A 6,040-nucleotide genomic window follows, 5' to 3' on the forward strand; every position below is an offset into this window, starting at 1 on the left:
ATTTTTCTGCCCTTTTAATATTTCCTTCTCTGAGGGACTCTGACTTCCCACAATTCCCCCCTTTGTGCCTTAAGTGTGAGAATGTATGACACACTTATTGGCACAAGATTAAAATTGATCTGGTCAGGGAGACTTGGTAAACAAGCTTTTAAAGCCAAAAAAATAAGACATTAATGGGGGCAGCAGAAAAAGATCCCTACAATGGCTCCTAAAAGGGGAGCTTGCAACCCATAAAGTTCTAAAAGTCAGGGCAAAAATTTTGTTAGGTGGAAAAGAAATTTATAGTGTCCAATATTCTGTGCCAATCATTTTCAAATGTTGGATGTCACTCTTAGCTTCCAGTCAGGTTTGCACATTCCTCCCAAAATTCTTCACAGCCATGGTTCTCCTCAGTACATAACCACTGGCCCATTTTCAAGAGTTGTGTCCTGCCTTAGCTCTTAGTTCAGTGCATCCAGATTAGTAATGTCCAATTAAAGTTAGCCAGTATGCCAGGCTATTAATTTTTTCTTAAATTGCACATAGTGAGCTCTAGGAATACAAATCTGCGTCCACCGGTGCAAGATATTCAGGGCTGAGGTTTGGGGATCTATTTCTTGCTACTTCCTTAGTCGGGGCATAAGAATTGCAAAACTGCCTGAGGGGGCCTGGTTCCCTCCCCCTTGGAATTTGCTGGCAGTTGTTCCTACAAAGCTTGGTGCAATAGAGCAAAAATCAGCCTGGGGAACCTTACTGAAGGTAGGTGAAAGAGACTCAATATGATTATGAATGGTGTGTTTGTGTGTATGTGCAGCTATTTCTACAAAACAGGCAATACAAACATTCTGGATAAATTTTTCCTCCCACCAGACAGAAGTCCAAGGTGTTCAGTACTTGCTGTGCCAACAATTCCCAAATGCCATCTCTCCATTAATACATTCAACTGGCTTGTTACAATACAAATGTGGCAAGAAAGAAAAGTTTTACAATGACTTTTCACCCTCCCCCCATAGTCTAATTTTCTGAGGCTTCACATGGGGACCAGTGGCTCCAGGACTCCTTCCTTCTGCAGCTCTCACAGGCATCTGGGGGAATGGTAGGACTTGGGAAGATGTTCCACTCAGATTGCATGGTGGCTTTTTAGTGGATGGCTGGATTCAAAACTCAATTCAAGGTGTTGGTTATTACCTTTAAAGCTCTATATGGCTCAGGGCCAGACTATTTGCGAGACCACTTACTACCTTATAGTTCCCTTCATCCGGTTAGATCCCACAGGCTGGGCCTCCTTCAGGTCCCGTCGGCCAAGCAGTGCCATTTGGCAGGGCCAAGGGGGAGGGCTTTCTCTGTGATGGCGCCCACATCTTGGAACCAGCTCCCCCTGGAGATTAGGACTGCTCCCACCCTGTTGGTTTTCCACAAGCTGCTTAAGACCTGGCTTTTCTGACAGGTCTGGGGTTTATAAAATCTGACCCCTGGATGAATGTTACTGTATTGTTTGTCTTGTTAAGTTATATTGTGTTTTTATTGTTAGCCACCCAGAGTCCTGCGGGAGTGGGGCAGTTTATAAATTTTAATAAATAAAAAAATAAATAATTCCATGGCTCAAATGGAAGGAGGCAGCATCTGGGTCTGTGTGTTCTGCTTCCATAGGTTGTGGGAGGGTCATCTATGCAGGGCTGAAAGACATGAGAATAAGATTCTGCCCCCCCCTTTCTGGGTGGACTCTCCCAGGAGAGGCAGACAAAAGGTATGGAGAACAAAGGACATGAAAAAGAGAAGTACATGAGGGTGGAGGGGTAGCTTGCAGGCAGTTTGAAAAGGCATCAATATTGCAATGGTCAAAGAAACAGATAGGCAGACAAATGGGGACAATCACAGATGAGGACAAGAAAAATCTGGATTCAAGTAAGAGAACATACATGAAATGTTTCACTTCTGAACTTGAACATTTGCAAGGCTTGCACCTTGAAGAAAAAATAATGCTAGGCAGCTTGAGAATGCTGAAATCTCCAAATAATTTTAAAAGCCTAATATTTTAAGGTATGCAATTTTCCAGAGGCAGGAGAATCTGCCTTTAACATTTATTCTAAAATAGACCACATTGTTTTAGAGATTGAGAAATGCTTATAAGTTTCAGGAAAGCTTCATAGTAGTTTCACCAATTAGTGATAGGATAAGAAAAGTAACTTAAGAAAATTATTTTCCCACACAAGCAGACTTGAGCTTCAAAAGGCTCTTGTAGATAGACACACATTTTTTTCCACAAAAAGGATAAATAGATAAAACCCATTTACAACACAAACATTAACACCTTTTAGAGAGAATTGAGAAGGAAATTAACCCAACAACAGACACTTACAAAAAATCAGAAATGACAAATTTAAACTCACCAATCAGAAATGACAATTTTGGAAACCATGAAAGGCATGTTTGAGGACCATTCTGTCTAGCTAGCCAGGGATTCATGCTGAATTGTTATAATGTCTGTAGCTGTTCCAATGAAACAATGTACAAAAGAAACGGTTTGCATCCATCAAAGAAAGGGACTGAGTTACTTGGCAATAAACTCTGGAGGAATATTTAAACTAAACAAGGGACAGTGAGTTAATTGATAAGAACATCCCTGTCCCTGGCAATCAGAAATTACAGGGTTAGCAGTGCAAGTAACATAGATGTGTGTGGACAAGAATATCAACCTTGCTATCAAGCAAAATCAAGATTTTAATAGCGAGTTTCACACAAAGTGCACTAACACATAGGTGTCAGTCATAAAGGACTCAAATGTCTATACACCAAAACACAGAGTATGAACAGTAAACAAGGTGAACTAGAAATTCAGGTAAATGAGAGCAAATATGATATAGTTGTCATTATAGCAACATGGTGGGATAAAACCCACAAATGGAACACTCAACTAGAGGAATTTCAATTGTTTAAAAGAAACAGACCAAATAAAAGAGGGGGCGGAGTTTCTCTCTCTATATAAGAAATAACTACATATCTACAGAAATAGGGCATAACAATGATGAAAACTGTCTTGAATGCATTTGGGTCAATATAAAAGGGGAAATAGATGAACTTTTTGCTAGTCAGCTAACTAAGGTACGTAGGAAGCACATGACAATAGAACACAGTCAAACTAGAGTCTTGGACTTTAAGAGAGCTAATTTCAATAAACTTAGAAAGGGCTTGGGAGGGATTCCATGGATGAGAATCCTCAAGGGGAAAACAAGAAGCTTGGGAATTTTTTTTTTTAAAAAAAAATATAACCCAGTCTAGCACAATACCAGGAAAGAAGAAAAATAATAGCTCTCACAAGAAACCAGCATGAAAGTGGGAATTACTTTAGTAGATGAAAATTTGATAATTCAGATCAAAGATCAGAAATGTGCCCATATTAAAAGAATTTATAATGAGTTAATAAAATTGGATTCAGAAACAGAGTTAGTTAAAGATTGTATGATTAAATGGGCCCAGAATATTCAAGAACCGATCTCGTTGGACTTATGGGAGGTAATTTGGACTAGAAATGTTAAATTTACGCAGGCGCAGAATTTGAGGGAAAATTTTTATAAAATGTTTTATAGATGGCATCTGGATCCTAAAAAGCTGTCCTGTATGTACCCAAACCTGCAACCTAAATGTTGGAGATGTGGTTGCTTGGATGCAACCTATTTTCATGTTTGGTGGACCTGTAAAGTTATTAAAGCCTTCTGGATTATGATTTGGTGGAACATTCAAAAGGTTTTTAAAAGGAAGATTAAGTTTACTCCCCAACTGTTTCTTTTGGGAATTTTTGTGGATTTTAATGTTAAAGAAACTATTTTAATGTTGACTTTAATAACAGCAGCAAGATTACTTGTGGGTCAATATTGGAAGAAGGATACTCCGCCTTCTTTAGAAGAATGGGTATTTAAGGTTTCTAATTTAGCAGAAATGGCTAAAATTTCTGCTTATTTAAAGGACCATTCACAAGAGAGATATTTTAATGTATGGAGAAGATGGATAGAATATGTTCAGAAGAAATATGGAACTACAAAGTTTCACTTATTCTATGAGTAATGATTTTGTTTATAAACTTATGATGTTAAAGTTTGAAGAGAGTTAAGGGTTTTTATGATTTTGTTCATTGTATAATTAGTAAACTTAAATAGATTCTGTTTAATATGTTTGCATAATCCTGTATTTTGCTCTGGGAAGTCGGGGGGAGGGGGTGGGGGGAGGGGGGTGAATGGGTTGAAGTTTAAGTAGTTCAGATAAAGTAGAAATAGTCTTATTGTATATAATATTAATGTTTTAATTTTGAGAGAGGAACTCCTTGGGCATTTCCCCTGGACTGCATCAAGAGGGAGAAGAAGAAGGTGAGAAGTAAGTAGGAAGGTGGAGGTGAAGGAGGAGAGGGGGAGAGTGAAAAAAAAGAGGGAAAGAAGTAAGTTGGTTTGAGGTGGGATGCAGTTTGGGGGGAAATGGGTGGGCAAGACCGAATGTGGTGTGTATCAATTTGTTTTATTTTTTATCTGAAGTATTTGTAAGATTGTTATGTATTGTAAAATTGAAAATAAAAATTTTTACAAAAAAAAGAAAAGAAACCAGCATGGCTGCATAAAGAACTCTCTGATAAATTGAAAGATAAAAGAGACAAGTATAAAAAGTGGAAAGAGGCACATAACTACAGCTAAAGCTCAAAATGAACTAAGGCTTGTGACCAAAGTCAAAAATAATTAAAAAAAACAAACAGTCCAACTTATCAAAAACAGTACCATAAAAAATAGATTAGAAACACAAGTTAAGATAGGCAAGAAAATGGTAAGTGAGCACCTATCTATCCTAGACAAGTTCAAATCACCAGGAGCAGATGGATTACACCCCAAGGTTCTCAAGGAACTGGCAGATGTGATCTCAAAACCATTAAGCTATATTTTTTCAAAGATCCTGGAACACTGGGGAACTACCAGAGGACTGGAAAAGAGATGGTGTAGTTCCCATCTTCAAAAGAAAAAGAAAAAAAAAAGAATAGATCCAGAAAACTACTGACCCATCAGCCTGACCTCAATACCTGGGAAGATTCTGGAAAATATAATCAAACAAGAATCAGCGAACACCTAGAGGCAAACAAAGTCATTACTGAAAGCCAACATAGGTTTGTTAAAAACAGATCATGCTAGCTAGACACATCTTACTGCATTCTTTGACCCAGTCACAAAATTAGTGGACCAAAGGAATGCTGTGGATATACTTTTCTTGGACTTCAATAAAGCATTTGATAAAGTTTGTATAGGATTTCCTGCCTGAGAGGGGGTTGGACTAGATGACCTCCAAGGTCCCTTCCAACTTTATTATAAATTATTAAATGCAAGAGTGAAACCTTTCTAGCAGATGAACTTAAAACATTCCCTCCTGCTAATTTTGGGCTGTTCTTAAGAGTACACAGAGAGAAAGAGGAAAACAAACACATTTTTCTTCACTCAGACAAACAGAGTGAGGTATTTTGTTTTTTGTGGCTTCTTTTAAGCAGAATTTCTAGCAGAATTTAAAATTCTTTTCTCTTTGGATTTGAAACAGTTAATAGTCACATTTACCTCATACACAAAGACTTTGACAAACATATATATACAAAGACAAGGAAAACAGAAAAGGAAACAGAAGTCTTAGTTTTACAAATCCTAGTCATTCCCACCCCCCTTTAAGAATTACTGCCTTGTTGTGGCAAAGGGGCTTGCGTAACTCAATGAAGCTATAAGCTATGCTGTGCAGGGCCACCCAAGATGGACAGGTTATAGCAGAGAGTTCTGACAAAATGTGATCCACTGGAGAAGGAAATGGCAAACCTCTCCAGTATCTTTGCCATGAAAACCCCATGGACAGTACTAAAAGGCAAAAAGATATGACGCTGGAAGATGAGCCCCTCAGGTCGGAAGGTGTGCAATATGCTACTGGGGAAGAGCAGAAGGCTAGTATTAGTAGCGCCAGAAAGAATGAAGCGACTGGGCCAAAGCCGAAAGGACGCTCAGCTGTGGATATATCTGGTGGTGAAAGGAAAGTCCGATGCTGTAAAGATTTT

Source organism: Crotalus tigris, unplaced genomic scaffold (assembly GCF_016545835.1).
Source record: "Crotalus tigris isolate CLP2741 ecotype Arizona unplaced genomic scaffold, ASM1654583v1 scf7180000017569.284425, whole genome shotgun sequence".
NCBI classification, from domain to species: Eukaryota; Metazoa; Chordata; class Lepidosauria; order Squamata; family Viperidae; genus Crotalus; species Crotalus tigris.